Source organism: Oncorhynchus mykiss, chromosome 22, assembly GCF_013265735.2.
Source record: "Oncorhynchus mykiss isolate Arlee chromosome 22, USDA_OmykA_1.1, whole genome shotgun sequence".
Classification (NCBI taxonomy): domain Eukaryota; kingdom Metazoa; phylum Chordata; class Actinopteri; order Salmoniformes; family Salmonidae; genus Oncorhynchus; species Oncorhynchus mykiss.
Genome location: NC_048586.1, coordinates 31,493,852 through 31,511,078, shown reverse-complemented (window position 1 = coordinate 31,511,078; position 17,227 = coordinate 31,493,852). Strand labels below are relative to the sequence as shown.

The following is a 17,227-nucleotide window of genomic DNA, read 5'->3' as shown; positions in this document are numbered from 1 at the left end:
CGTCCCAAATGGCACACTATTCACCATGTAGTGCACTACTTTTGACCAGAGGGCCTGTAGGGTTCTGGTCAAAAGTAGTGCACTATATAGGGAATAGGGTGCCATTTGGGACACCTTCTAAGCTCCCATAAGAGGAGCATCACCATACCTACCTTCAAACTCAGTGGCTCTTTGCTTGACATCATGGGAAAATCAAAAGACCTCAGAAAAAAAAATGTGGACCTCCACAAGCCTGTTCATCCTTGGGAGCAATTTCCAAACGCCTGAAGGTACCACGTTCATCTGTACAAACAATAGTATGCAAGTATAAACACCATGGGACCATGCAGCAGTCATACTGCTCAGGAAGGAGACGCGTTCTGTCTCCTAGAGATGAACGTACATTGGTGCGAAGAGTTCAAGTGAATTCCAGAACAACAGCAAAGGACCTTGTGAAGATGCTGGAGGAAACAGGTACAAAAGTATCTATATGCACAGTAAAAACGAGTGCTATATCAACATAAACTGAAAGGCCGCTCAGCAAGGAAGAAGCTACTGCTCCAAAACCACCATAAAAAGCTGCACATTGGGACAAAGATGGTACCTTTTGGAGAAATGTCCTTTGGTCTGATGAAACAAAAATAGAACTGCTTGGCCATAATGACCATCGTTATGTTTGGAGGATGGACAATGATGTCTTCCAAATGGACAATGACCCCAAGCATACTTCCAAAGTTGTGGAAAAATGGCTTAAGGACAACAAAGTCAAGGTATTGGAGTGGCCATCACAAAGCCCTGACCTCAATCCTATAGAACATTTGTGGGCAGACCTGAAAAAGCATGTGCGAGCAAGGAGGCCTACAAACCTGACTCCGTTACACCAGCTCTGTCAGGAAGAATGGGACAAAATTCACCCAACATATTGTGGGAAGCTTGTGGAAGGCTACCTGAAACGTTTGACTAATTGAGTGTATGTAAACTTCTGACCCACTGAGAATGTGATGAAAGAAATAAAAGCTGAAATAAATCATTCTCTATACAATTATTCTGACATTTCACATTCTTAAAATAAATTGGTGATCCTAACTGACCTAAGACAGGGAATTTTTTACTAGGATTAAACGTCAGGAATTGTGAAAAACTGAGTTTAAATGTATTTGGCTCAGGTATATGTAAACTTCCGACTTCAACTGTATCTCTTCCACATTGTCAACTGCCTGTGTTATTACATTTACACTCTTAGGATAAAACAGGTGCTAAGTAAAACCATGTAGGGTTCCTCGGCTTATCACCATAGGAGAACCCTTTTTGTTGATAGAACCCTTTGCAGAACCCTCTATGTAGGGCCTGCAAGTCACATTATACTAGCTTGCAATGCGATATTTAATTCCTATTGGAATCCAGACAGAGTTACGATATCCAACAAGTGTATTTATTTATCACCGTAACCTGCATTCAGAATGACTGCCAGGGTAGGGAAGAATGAATACTGAGACGACCTCAGTCATCATTCAGTTCAAATCCCCGAGCTGACAAGGTACAAATCTGTCGTTAACCCAATTATCCTAGGCCGTCATTGAAAATAAGAATTTGTTCTTAACTGACTTGCCTAGTTAAATAAAGGTTAAATAAATAAAAATCTAAACTGGAACAACCATCTCAGTGCAATAAGTCCTACTACTAACAGATTGTATAGTTTAGAAAAATGTATGCTATTTATCTTTGTGTAGCATAACATTTATTAACCAATCAACGCAAAAACACAGATATTAAAACAAACAATTCTAAAAATCATCCTGCAATAGAGCATGCTGGGAATATGATATATGGTTCTATGTAGAACATGTAGAAACCTTCTTGCCTTTTAAAGAACCCCAAAAGAGTTCTTAAGATGTTAAAGGTTCTAGGTAGAACCTTTTGCCAAACAAAAAAATCCCTTGTCTTCCAAAAAGGGTTCTTCAGATCAAAACGGTTCATGGTAAAACCCTATTCCTCCATAACGAACCCTTTTGGAACCCTTTTTTATAAGAGTGTACTGTGACATTTAGACTGATATAGAGTATCTGGTGCACTTAGGATAAAAGTGAGATGCAGCCAAGGTGAGAGTTGGCAACAGCCCCTCAAAACTACCGCCTCCCCATCTCACTTATCACACAGACACTCAGCAGCAGCAGGCTCCCACAGACCTTTTTGTACTCAAAAAGTGTCTCAGAGTAGGAGTACTGATCTAGGGCAGGTCCCTCCTGTCCATGTAGTCTTACTTATTATGATTTAAAGGCCAAACTGCTGCTATTTCTACACACCTACTCTGAAAGTCTTTGTGAATAGGTCACAAACACCGCGTTTAGACCGTAGTTTGAACCCTTGGAAATAGTTCATGGGTAATGGGTTGGGGCATAACAACAGGGCTGTTCCCACCCACAGTGTTTCCATCCGTAGCTTTATCAATCATATGACCTTTTCCTCTGTCACTCTCCATGGCACTGGCCTGATGGCTTCCATCTCACACACACTGGACCAGACCAATCACACAGCAGATACATATAAATAGAGGCCCTGATTGGTGGATCTATCTGGGTCACAATAACACAACCTTGCCTTAGGAAGTAGTGAACTAAAATGATTCTCTCTTTCCTGTGACTTTAGTATGTTTTGGTAGCCTATATGTTGGCATATTGACAGAAGATTTGGACGAAAGTGGCAGTATATCAATAGCTGAAACACCCACATAGGTGTTCAGTATTGAGATTTTTCTGAGAAGAAAACCATGGACTGTACAACCGTAAAGGGACTAAAGACAGGTCAAATACATTTTACAGCAAGTTTAGTTGTATAAGTCACATCTTTCTCAACAACTGAGTTGCATATCTGAGTTCACATGAGCTCTGGGAATCTATGTTTGACATTTGGAAGGGAGGGCTTAGGACATTTGGAAGTCTCTCAGATGACGCAGTAGGTTCCGTCCCAAATGACACCATATTCCCTACATAGTGCACTACATTTGACCACAGTCCTCTGGGCCCTGGTAAAAAGTAGTGCACTATATAGGGAATAGGGTGTCATTTGGGATGCAAACAGCCTTATCTTTGCTGTCCAAGACTTAAACTCAGAGCTCAATATAATGAGACACATTATCATGTTACTGTGACATTACAATAACCATTATATTCATCAGAGGGTTATAGTAAAAGCAGTACCATATTTTGAGTATATTTGTAATAGCATCACATAGACAACAGTACTTAAGAGGACCCTTGGGGACCTGTGTAGGGAGGGTTTTTAAAGATTGAAAATGAACCAAGTTAAATTGAGCCAGGGTCAGTTAAAATAGTTATTATGTGGAACTCTACCGCCTTCACAACCCAAAGGGTCTGCTTTGAGCTGCATCCGACTGGACGTGTCAGACCTAGCCCCAGAGATCCCTGTTCTGGGACTCCCTCCTCAGGGACACACTACCTTCAGCCTTAATGCTCCAGGTGGCAGGACACTTGGGGGAAAGACTCAAAACTACCAGGACTGACCTGAGTGGAGATATCTGAGACACACTACCTCCAGCCTCATTCAAAACAACCTGGACTGGCCAGCCTTTACATAGTATAGAATCTACAATCTACAGGTGCTGGGAGTGGTGGTGACATTGAAAAGGGGTTTACGAGAGATTATTTTCCCATGAGTTAACTGTGGCCTTCTCCTTGGAGGGGGCTGCTGCCGTCACTAGGGCACCAGAGGACAGGGCTGGGGCCCGGTGACAGGGCTGGGGCCCCAGAGTGTAAGGTGACAGGGCTGGGGCCCCAGAGGGTACGGTGACAGGGCTGGGGCCCCAGAGTGTAAGGTGACAGGGCTGGGGCCCCAGAGGGTACGGTGACAAGGCTGGGGCCCCAGAGGGTACGGTGACAGGGCTGGGGCCCCAGAGGGTACGGTGACAGGGCTGGGGCCCCAGAGGGTACGGTGACAAGGCTGGGGCCCCAGAGTGTAAGGTGACAGGGCTGGGGCCCCAGAGGGTACGGTGACAGGGCTGGGGCCCCAGAGGGTACGGTGACAGGGCTGGGGCCCCAGAGGGTACGGTGACAGGGCTGGGGCCCCAGAGGGTACGGTGACAGGGCTGGGGCCCCAGAGGGTACGGTGACAGGGCTGGGGCCCCAGAGGGCACGGTGACAGGGCTGGGGCCCCAGAGGGTACGGTGACAGGGCTGGGGCCCCAGAGGGTACGGTGACTGGGCTGGGGCTGAAGCAGTATGCTCTGCTGCCCTGCTGCCTGCTCTGCCAACCTCTCAGGCAGACTGATCCAACATTCCTCACTTCTAAAGATGGCACCCAAAGGACTAATTTGCGACCCGATAACGACCCGTTTCCTAGAAACAGCAGAGGGTGATTACCTCTCTGGAAATAAAAGATTCCCGTTCAAGTATGAAAAAAGAAAAAGGGGCCAGGCTATTGAGAGCATGTTGTCTGACTGTGAACTACACTGGTTTTGTGCATCATTTATCTAGACAAATATACAGATCTGTACCATGGTGGTGCCCCACGCATACAGAGGCCAAACAAGAATACTTTTAATGTTGCCAAGAAATCCTGTCTGTGTCCCAGATTGGCACCCTATTCCCTAGTTAGTGCACTATTTTTGACCAGGGCCCACTGTGTTTGGGTTGTTGTCTTTAATGTCTTCTCAATAAACTACTTCCCATGCTTTCAGATTGTAATCAACATGGAAGGGATCAGTTGATGGCAATAACAATAACATCACTGTATGATACAGGCCATTACCAAGACAGAAAATGACTCCATGTGTAATTTAATGTTGATTAAAAAAAATAAAAAATAAATTGAAACAAAATACATTCAACTTTTGAATGTTTTTGCTGATTGTGGAAAATGGACTTTTTCTCTCTGTGAAAACAACTTTGTCAGGGAAACAAGCTTGTGAGTCATCAGACCATTCAAGGTCCTCTCATTCTGAGAGGTGAGTGGTTCCAGTACGCTTGGTGGCTTTCCAGTTCAGATGCTCAAGCTCTTAAAAACCATCCATTCACTGGCCTATAAACACACTTGGTGAGAACGAGCCCTCGTTGCGTTATGTTATCACTGGTCTAAGCCTGGCCTGCTCTCTGCTTTCTAAAGCCCTGCAGGCCTCCACTGACACAGGGTCTGTTTAACTCAAACATGTTCACAGGTCCTGGGGTTAAACCAAGCCGACAAAAGCAATTTAAAGCCAGTGTATGTTACAGACCCTAACCACAACCCGTACCATTAACCTGTCTTTCACCCTAATGCTATGTGACATACAGTGCGGTCGCAAAGTTTTCAGACCCGTTGACTTTTTCCACATTTTGTTACGTTACAGCCTTATTCTAAAATTGATAAAATATTTTTTTCCCCCCTCATATATTGACACAGAATACCCCATAATGACAAAGAAAAAACAGGTTTTTAGAAATTATTACAAATTTATTACAAAAAAAATGGAAATATCATATTTACATAAGTATTCATACCCTTTACTCAGTACTTTGCTGAAGCACCTCTGGCAGAGATTAAAGCCTCGTTTTGGGTATGACGCTCGTTTTGGGTATGACGCTGTTTGGAACACCTGTATTTGGGGAGTTTCTCTCATTCTTCTCAGCAGATCCTCTCAAGCTCTGTCAGGGTGGATGGGGAGAGTCGCTGTACAGCTATTTTCAGCTCTCTCCAGAGATATTTGACCGGTTTCAAGTCCGAGTTCTGGCAGGGCCACTCAAGGACATTCAGACACTTGTCCCGAAGCCCCTCCTGTGTTGCCTTGGCTGTGTGCTTAGGGTTGTTGTCCTGCTCGAAGGCGAACCTTCTCCCCCAGTCTGAGGTCCTGAGCGCTCTGAAGCAGGTTATCATCAAGGATCTCTCTGTACTTTGCTCCGTTCATCTTTCCCAGTACCTGCCACTGAAAATCATCCTCACAGCATGATGCTACCACCACCAAACTTCCCCGTAAGGATAGTGCCAGGTTTCCTCCAGACGTGAATACTTGGCATTCAGACCAAAGAGTTCAATCTTGGTTTCATCAGACTAGAAAATATTGTTTTTCATGATCTGAGAGTCTTTTAGGTGCCTTTTGGCAAATTTCAGGCAGGCTGTCATTTACTGAGGAGTGGGTTCTGTCTGGCCACTCTACCATAAAGGCCTGATTGGTGGAGTGCTGCAGAGATGGTTGTCCTTCTGGAAGGTTCTCCAATCTCCACAGAGGAACTCTGGAGCTCTATCAGAGTGACTTTCGGGTTCTTGGTCACCTTTTCTGACCAAGGCCCTTCTCCCCCGATTACTCAGTTTGGCCGGGTGGCCAGCTCTAGGAAGAGTCTTGGTGGTTCTAAACTTCTTCCATTTAAGAATGATGGAAGCCACTGTGTTCTTGGGGGACCTTCAATGTATAAACTGCCTTCATTTTTCTGGACCCCAGGAAGAGTAGCTGCCGCTTTGGCAGCTAATGGGGATCCATAATAAATACAAATACAAATTCTGCAGACATTTTTTGCCAACCTTCCCCAGATCTGTGCCTCGACACAATCCTGCCTCGGAGCTCTACGGACAATTCCTTCGATCTCATGACTTGGTTTTTGCTCTGACATGCACTGTCAGCTGTGGGACCTTATATAGACAGGTGTGTGCCTTCCCAAATTTTGTCCAATCAATTGAATTTACCACAGGTGGACTCCAATCAAGTTGTAAAAACATCTCAAGGATGATCAATGGAAACAGGATGCACCTGAGTAAAATGTCGAGTCTCATATCAAAGTCTGAATTCTTATGTAAATAAGGTATTTCAGTTTATAATTTCTTATACATTTGTAAAAATGTATAGAAACCTATTTTCGCTTCGTCATTATGGGGCATTGTGTGTAGATTGATGAAGACATTTGTTTATTTAATCCATATTAGAATAAGGCTGTAACGTAACAAATGTGGAAAAAGTCAAGGGGTCTGAATACCTTCCGAATGCACTGTATAAGCTAAGTAGTATGTCATAATAGTGATATACTGTATAAGTAATGTCAACTTATGTGACATACTGTATAACTAAAGTCGTTCAATGCCACCATTTTGAAATATTCGAAAGAGACCATGTTGTGTGTTTGACTGGCCTGTAGGTTTCTGTATGGACAGACAGGCAGACAGACAGACATCACTGTGGTGTTGTGGGAGCCTGGCAGTTCTAACTAAACCAACAGGTATTTTTCTCTGGCTCGCCACAGACTTCATAACTTCACTGCAGATCATATCACCCAACTGGCATCTTGGGTTCCCACTTAAAGTCCTCTAGCGTGGTCCCTAAATGGATCTCTTGGGTCTTTTTGTAATCCTAGTTTAGACACACACACACACACACACACACACACACACACACACACACACACACACACACACACACACACACACACACACACACACACACACACACACACACACACACACACACACACACACACACACACACACACACACACACACACAATCCTTCACTCTGAACAGTATCTCTGTTGGACATCTCACCCTACTAGTCTGCAGAGATTTCAGCTTCTCACAGGGCCAACAATGGATCTGTACTTCCACCAGCCCTGGTTCCACCTTCTCTGGTGGATGGCGATGTCTTAGTTCAGTCGTCCTGGGAATGGTGTGACAAATTAGTCCAGAATGCTATATTCAACTGAGGGGAAAACAAGCACCGCTCTCACTCTTAAAGTGAGTATGGTGTGATAAACAAGAGAAATGAAGCTACAGCAGCGCTGAGAGGAGGATAATTACATGAGTCTCCTGGGTGCTACATGATAAATCATACAGTGATGTGCTGTAAGCACATGTTCTCTATGAAGAGACGGGGTGCTGGGAGAGAAAACAGTCCATTTATTAACAGCTAGACCTCGACTGCACATTGATGAAGCATCATGATATTGCAAGGACAGACTCTATGCCAAGTGTAAGGCATTGGGTTAGAATGATGCCATCTGTCGGAAGACAATGCACTACATTGTCCCTCAAGGTATCTTTGGGAAGCGTGATGTTTCTATGTGGAACAATACTGACTCCAATAACACTTAGAGCCCTTCAATAGCTAAAGAACCCTTATTTGGCACTATATAAAAAACATTTATTAGATTTATTAATACATTTATTACATGTATTAGTATGTATAGCGATGTCTGAGAGAGAGAACATGGCTCTGATCACAAGGCAACAGAGAGCATGCAGTCAGGAGACAGGAGGTTAATGAAGAATAAATACCCTCCTCCTCCCTCACTTCTGTTACCATCCTGCTCTCCCTAGTGATGGGGAAAGAAAGCTTCCTGAAGCATTGAGGCTTTCCAGCCAATTGTGTCAAAAATAATGTCATTACTCGAGGCTTTGATCGATACAGTGTACACTAGTGGCACATGCTGGTCAAAAGAATTTAGAGCAGACAAATGATTAAAGGTGACGTCCAACACACCTTAGAGCGTGCACAGCGTAGCCTTTTTGTCTACTACCAAACCAACACCAAACCAATCAGGTGGTTGTTCGACGAAACAAAGATTTGGACGTTGATCACGTGCTTCTGATAAAGTGATACAGGCATCGATTGGCCCATTGCATTGATGTAAACTGCTTAGCCATTTCAGCGCATACCTCGGACCTCTGGTATCAAACATAACATCACTAGTTCTCTCCCCTCCCTCCAACACCGTTGTGTTATCATCCTCCTGTTGTGTTCTGTTGTGTTCTACATGTGATAGGAGGGCTAAGATGCATCACCAAGGCGGGCTGCAGGAGAAAATCCCAGCTGACTGGGGAGGTTACTGATGTCAGTGAGATCATTACGCGCCTGTGAAATCCACTTTGAGTCTCTCTCTCTCTCTCTCTCTCTCTCTCTCTCTCTCTCTCATTTTGAGGAGCACAATAAATCATATGAGGAGTTTGGGGGTTTATTGATGTTCATGTTAATTTGAATTTGACGAGGATTTTAAATACTTTACTGGAAATGAACATACTGTATAGACTTTATATAATGGGATGTGAAAAATATTTAGACAAACATTGACTGTGAGGACTTAATGTGAGGACTTGACTGTGAAAGACTAACAGGAGAAGTGTGCTGTACCATCTGAAAGAGGGATAACCTACTGTACAGTACACTGTAAAGTCCTGACACGTCCCATGTCACCACAGTATCACACCCACACATAACCAGCAGTTCCCCATGACTATTCTGAGTGCTGTACTGTAAGTTGAAGAGCAGGTCATGGGGTCAATGGTTTCAGAGTTGACACACACACACACACACACACACACACACACACACACACACACACACACACACACACACACACACACACACACACACACGGCCATATGAAAAACAGATGATGCTCTTTCTAAGGGAATTGTCAGAGGCCTCTCAGTCTCTCTGATCATAACCATCTGTAGTCCTGACAGCTGATGTGAATTATATCATAACACCACACACACACACACACACATACACACACATCTCCTAATTGGTCAGTCTGTATCACTTTGAGTCAGACAGGGAAGAACATTTATGTGGATAATATTTGGCATGTAATGCCACAGCCACAGCATAAATCACTACTTTAAATAGGGGGGATATTAATATGAAAGAAAGAGTGTCCGGAGTTCTTATCATTCCCAATGCTGCAGTGCAGCTAAAACAAACCATACAGATCAGCTTTCCAAGAGTCCAGGAGCTACACCAAACAAACCATACAGATCAGCTTTCCAAGAGTACAGGAGCTACACCAAACAAACCATACAGATCAGCTTTCCAAGAGTCCAGGAGCTACACCAAACAAACCATACAGATCAGCTTTCCAAGAGTCCAGGAGCTACACCAAACAAACCATACAGATCAGCTTTCCAAGAGTCCAGGAGCTACACCAAACAAACCATACAGATCAGCTTTCCAAGAGTCCAGGAGCTACACCAAACAAACCATACAGATCAGCTTTCCAAGAGTCCAGGAGCTACACCAAACAAACCATACAGATCAGCTTTCCAAGAGTCCAGGAGCTACACCTAACAAATCATACAGAAAACTGCTGAGAAGCAGAATAAATTATAGCTGGCAATAGAAGTACAAGGTCAGAAGTTGCAGTTATTACTTGATAAAAAATAAATCCCCAATATACTTTGGTGCTTTGCTTCAAACCCGAGTGGCGCAGCGGTCTAAAGCACTGCCTCTCAGCAAGAGGCGTCACTACAGTCCGTGGTTTGAACCCAGGCTGTATCACATCCAGCCGTGATTGGTCCCATAGGGCGACGCACAATTGGCCCAGCGTTGTCCGGTTTGGCTGGGGTAGGCCATCATTGTAAATAAGAATTTGTTCTTAACTGACTTGCCTAGTTATGTAAAGGGCCTGACGACAACCAGTCAGCTGTTTTCTGTTATATAATAGCCGAGCAACATGTGCTTCATGCATGCTAGTTTTAGTACAGAAATAAACCATGAAAAGTGGAGCCTAAACGTTTCTAACCATAGAGGGGAAACTATTCGCTCTTTGTCTAAAATAATTATACCAGTCTCTGCTCGGTCCCTGGCTAAATGAAGGAACTCGTAACAAACTTACAATTATTCATGTTGTTTTACAGTTGCTAGAAAGGGTGATTAGAAGATCTGCCTAGAAAAATAGTTTATTGTTTTTCCTTGGTATCATTTATTGAATAGAAAGAAAATAGTTTAATATGATCTTGGTCAACCTAATATACCTTGGTGATTAGTGTCCTGTACTGTTCTCTGTAGCTCTGAACTCAACACCCCTTTAGTACCAGGATGCAGTCGCGAAGGGTCAATGCTGTTGTGTGTGTGTGTATATACAGTATATACTGTTTTCTAGTCATGGCTCATCCTATATAACTACTGCTGTACACAACTTTTATATTCATAAACTGTCCATACTGTCTATACACACTGAGTGTATAGGAACACCTGCTCTTTCCATTACATAAACTGACCAGGTGAATCCAGGTGAAAGCTATGATCCCTTATTGATGTACCTTGTTAAATCCACTTCAGTTAGTGTAGATGAAGGGGAGGAAACAGGCTAAAGAAAGATTTTTAAGCATTGAGACAATTGAGACATGTATTGTGTATGTGTGCCATTGAGAAGTGAAGATTTAAGTGCCTTTGAATGGGTTATGGTAGTAGGTGCCAAGCGCACCGGTTTGAGTGTGCCAAAAACTTCAACACTGTTTGGTTTTTCACGCTCAAAAGTTTCCACCATCCAAAGGACATTCAGCCAACTTGACACAACTGTGGGAGAGAATTGGAGTCAACATGGGCCAGCATCCCTATGGAACACTTTCGACACCTTGTAGTAGAGTCCATGCCCCGATGAATTGAGGCTGTTCTGAGGGCAAACGGGGGTGCAACTCAATATTAGGAAGCTGTTCTCAACCCCATGAGTCAATACATGTTAGAATCACCTTTGGAAGCAATTACAGCTGTGACTCTTTCTGGGTAAGTCTCTAAGAGCTTTGCACACCTGGATTGTACAATATTTGCACATTATTATTTTTCAAGTTCTTCAAGCTCTGTCAAGTTGGTTGTTGATTGCTAGACAGCCATTTTCAAGAAATGTTTTACTCCTGAACTTATTTAAGCTTGCCATAACAAAGGCGTTGAATACTTATTGATTCAAGACATTTCAGTTTTAAATGTTTAATTAATTAGTAAAAATTCATAAAAACATAATTCCTATTCAACATTATGTGGTATTGTGTGTAGGCCAGTGACACAAAATCTCAAGTTAACCAATTTCAAATGATGTCTGTAACACAACAAAACGTGGAAAAAGTCAAGGGGTTTGAACCTTCTGACGTAAAGTAGATGGACTTGGGAAATTCTGTCAGACTCAGTGCAGATTCATTCTGAACAACATAAGAACACTTCCTACCCCTGAGAAACAAGTGCTTTGAAACATCTTTCAAACAGCAGATTATGAAGTCAAGTAGCTTCTAAATATTGATGTGCCTGGACTGACTGGGAGAGCAGAGCACATAGAGCAACAAGATCTCGGTCTCAATGAAATATTCAACGTTTGTCAGAGGGGGGGATAAACATACAGTGCCATCAGAAAGTATTCAAACTCCTTGACTTAATGCACATTTTGTTGTGTTACAGCCTGAATTCAAAATGGATTAAATATATGTTTTGTCTCACCCATCTACACACAATACCCCATAATGACAAAGTGATTATGCAAATGTATTGAAAAATAAATACAGATATATCACATTTATTCAGACCCTTCACTCAGTACTTTGCTGAAGCACCTTTGGCATCAATTACAGCCTAAGCTACAGTATACATATCTCCCTGGCAATTTACATAATTTATGCAGCAGCATACAATACATTTTTGGCCTCACCTTGTTGTGCTGTGGCATTCTCTGCATTTATGGTGCTTTCAAGACAACTGGGAACTCAAAAACAAGGTCGAATCATGATGACATTGGTGATATTCAGGTCGGAGCTCTAGAAAGAGGCCCAAGTCCCCGACTTGATACTCCGAGTTGGATGACTATTCAAAATGTATTTTCGCAGTCGGAGCTTGTTTTTTACTGAGTTTCCAGTTGTTTTGAGCACATCAGAAGTCATGCTGGATTGACAGAATGGCCAATGTAGATGTTTATCCTTTTAAGCTTGGAAAAGAGACCCTCAAACCTAGACTTGGGACCACACACCCACTCCACTGAATAGAAGGCAAGTGATTGCTTTGCAATGCCTGCAGTTAGCCACTGGTTCCTTCCAAACCATTCATTGTTGAATTTGCGATTTCCAAATTGTTGTGTGATGTTTATGTCCAATGACCGATGAGCACCACTACATTTTCTTAATAATTTATCTTCATTATTTCTCTTCATATGACAACTATTAAAAAGCATTTGTCAGTAGATTGTCGACTTGATTCGTGATGATGACTGCTAGCTTGCTAGCTAAGATTTCGAAAGTATTATGTTGACATGATCAGTCCAATCACAGCTACTGTAGATATAACATGACTTGACGTTAAGCCTTCTTGGATGGGCACTACTAATGTAACTCTATGGCTGCATCCCAAACACTTAACAGAAACATACTATCCCCTCAGCCCTGAAATGAAGTGGACACTTCTGATGACGTATCATGACGTCTGACGAGGGCATAAGGCGAGGGTAAGTGGACTAGGGTGCGTCTTTTATGAGTTTGAAATGCAGCCCTTGGCAGCACCCAAGGGCCCTGAATTTGAGCTCTACCCTTAGATTTGGCGGTGACGTAGTGTCCATGAGTGTCCCATGAGTGACAGAACACTGAGCCAATCACAGTGCAACTAGAGAACATTACCCAATCCGGTGCAACTGGAGAACATTACCAACCCCTACGCTCTGTATTTTACGCTGGCTGACCCACCACCACAGAACGCAATGAGCTAGGCTGAAACACCTGCATTTTGGAGCTGCGTTACTCAAGAAAGCAAAAAAGAGACCAAGTTTGTATGGGGCTTTATTAACTCAACAGTGTTTTAGTTTTTTTTTTACAGAGTTTGCAAACTGATATGTGACACACTGTTAATTGTTTATTTTTTTGCTAAAAAGGTGGGGCTCAAAACAGGTGGCCCCACCTTCCCTGAATGAGGGGTCGCCATTGTACCTTACAGAAAATTGTATGCGTGGGGTACAGAGATGAGGTAGTCATTAAAAAATAATGTTAAACACTATTATTACACACAGAGTGAGTCCATGCAACTTATTATGTGACTTGTTAAGCAATTTTTTACTCCTGAACATATTTAGGCTTGCCATAACAAAGGGGTTGAATACCTTTGTGACTGAAAGCTTTTCATTTTTATTAATTTGTAAACATTCATTTGTAAACATTTCAAAAAACATAATTCCACTTTGACGATATAGGGTATTGTGTTTATTAGGCCAGTGACACACCATTTCAATATTATCAATGTTAAATTCAGGCTGTAACACAACAAAATGTGGAAAAAGTCAAGGGGTGTGAATAGGTAGTAGGGGAAGTGGTGTAGTGATATTGTTTTAGGTGAGGGAGCATGAAATCAAAATGTAAATAACCACGTTTCCATCTAACCATTTCATGCGGATGAATTACCTGACACATGAAAACAGTCATGACCGGGCTGATTGCAGGTACAATTTTATACACTGAACAAAAATATGAACGCAACATGTAAAGTGTTGGTCCCATGTTTCATGAGCTGAAATAAAAGATCCCAGAAACTTTCCATATGCACAAAAAGCATATTTCTCTCAAATGTTGTGCATGTTTGTTAATTAGCATTTCTCCTTCGCCAAGATAATCCATACAACAGACAGGTGTGGCATATCAAGAAGCTGATTAAACAGCATGATCATTAAACAGGTGCGCCTTGTGCTGGGGACAATAAAAGGCCACTCTAAAATGTGCAGTTTTGTCATGCAAAACAGTTCCACAGATGTCTCAAGTTTTGAGGGGGTGTGCAAATATAATGCTGACTGCAGGACTGTCCACCAGAGCTGTTGCCAGAGAATTGAATGTTAATTTCTCTACCATAAGCCACCTCCAATTTCATTATAGAAAATTTGGCAGTACGTCCAACCGGCCTCACAACCGCAGACCACATGTAACCACACCAGCCTGAGACCTCCACATCCAGCTTCTTCAGCTGCGGAATCATCTGAGACCTGCCACCCGGACAGCTGATGAAACTGTGGGTTTGCACAACCAAAGAATTTCTGAACAAACTGTCAGAAACTTTTTAAGTGACTGCAGTTCGGCATCGTAACCGACTTCAGTGGTCAAATGTTCACCTTCGATGGCCACGGAGAAGTGTGCTCTTCACAGATGTATCCCGGTTTCAACTGTACCGGGCAGAAGGCAGACAGTGTGCATGATGTTGTGTGGGAGAGTGGTTTGCTGATGTCAACGTTGTGAACAGCGTGCCCCATAGTGGCGGTGGGGTTATGGTATGGGCAGGCATAATCTACAGACAACGAACACAATTGCATTTTATCGATGGCAATTTGAATGCACAGAGATACCGTGACGAGATACTGAGGCCCATTGTCATCACCTCATGTTTCAGCATGATAATGCATGACTCCATGAAGCAAGGATCTGTATACAATTCCTGGAAGCTGAAAATGTCCCAGTTCTTCCATGGCCTGCATACTCACCAGACATGTCACCCGTTGAGCATGTTTGGGATGCTCTGAATCGACATGTATGACAGCGTGTTCCAGTTCCCTCCAATTTCCAACAACTTCGCACAGCCCTTGAATAGGAGTGGGACAACATTCCACAGGCCACAATCAACAGTCTGATCAAATCTATGTGAAGGAGATGTGTCACGGCAGCTACATCAGGCAAATGGTGGCCACACCAGATACTGACTCGTTTTGTCCCTACCATTTATTTAAGGTATCTATGACCAACTGTATTTCCAGGCATGTGAAATCCATAGATTAGGGCCTAATGAATAGATTTCAATTGATGGATTTCATTATATGAACTGTAACTTGTTGCATGTTGCACTTATATTTTTGTTCAGTGTAAATGCCAATAGACAATTTGTTCGTTCACATGGTGGGATCTTTTCATGAATTTCACAGGGTGGTGAATGTGCAAGGTGATGAGCTTGTTGCTCCTTTCCAATAAATATCGAGGGTCTTATTCTGGTGACATGATGATCGATGCTTGGCTGCCGTTTGACAAATACAAATATCGCTCTCATCCATAATAATCTCATAATGTAAGTAGCCTACCTGCACTGTATCTGCGACCTGTTGGCAAGAGCATATGTGCCAAGACCTGTTGGCAAGAGTTTATGTGCCAAGACCAGAGTGGGCATATTTGCTATATAATGCAACCGTTTTGTGACCATCAGAGATGAAAATGCGATGGAAACCCATTTATCTTGTATTTTTCATTCGGTACATGGGAATTGAACATATTCGCATGAAATTCTGTTGCAAATTGAATGGAAACCTAGCTACTGATGTCATAATTTCTTCAATCAAAGTGTGTACAGACAGATGTAGCCAATTGAATTGTCTATCATTATAGAATATGCATACAATGCCTCATCCAATTGTAACTTCTGCCTATGCCCACACATATTGTCTAAACAAAATGTCATATTTTTAATACCCTCAAACACCAAGTTAGGCATAGGCTACCTAATTTCAAAATAAGCCATCATCATTGTCAGTCGTGAATGATAATTCGTCACGTTTTACCAGTGAAACGTCCAGCCTGAATCTCCATACCAATCATTTGATTGATCTCTTGAATTACTGTTTCGTGAGCGAATTAGAGCAAATGGTGTTAACAAACTATTAGCCTTATATTTTGTTTCAATCTGTTTGCTTTCAACTCTATTGAGGTTGAGTGCCTGATAATTGTTTTGGGACTATTCAGCTTCATCCTAAAATCTCATTAGAAATGAGGAGGTGTTCCTGGTGTAACAGTAACGTAAAAGGCGCACTATGCTATGTATTATATTCTCTTCTGTTGTGTAAAATGGAAATGAATCCATTGATTCAGCTTTGATCTAACTTTACTAAACGAGCACCATTGTGAGAAGTGATAATATTATATTTGTAATAATAATAAGGGATGAGTATGAATATTAGGGTTAGGCAACAGATCTTGATGAGATGTCATTTTAAGCGATTGGAGCGTACTTCGTGGGGCTGAAAGGATAGCGCTAGGATCGCGCAATTATGGTGAAGAAGTTGAACAAACTTCTGGTGCTGAAAGATAGCTGAAGGATAGCTCTGCCATTTGGCCAGTTCAGGAACAAACAACAATAATTAGCAGTAGGCCTACAGCCTAACAGGCCTACGACTACGTGGTATAGCTATTTGTAGGCTATAACCTAATGTAAATTAATACATATATAATTGCACTGTTTGAGTTGAGAGCTTTTTGCCTGTAGGTATTTTACTGTATTTTGGAGCTTACACACTGTATCATAAATACACTTTGATTTGGTTAGCTTGAACGTCTACAATACACCCTATTACAGAATAAAAGAAAACAGAGCAACAGAACAATCAATTCATAAAATTAATTTGCACAGATTAAACATGCTATCAAATCAATTGACCAGGGAGTGACCATAAATCCAGAGAAAAGAGGGAAGAAACCACCATTTACACCTCTAGGCTACGATACATATTTATTTGGTTTGTCATCGTTTTTCATGGAATTTTTGTGGTAATGAAATATAAATTATTTAGAAT

The 17,227-nt window shown here is 42.3% G+C and overlaps 1 protein-coding gene across 3 annotated transcripts in view; it reads right to left on the bottom strand.

Annotated features, from left to right (window-relative positions):
* pde1a (phosphodiesterase 1A, calmodulin-dependent) overlaps positions 1–17,227 on the bottom strand; it is a 77,511-nt gene that overhangs the window by 24,443 nt on the left and 35,841 nt on the right. The window lies entirely within an intron of this gene.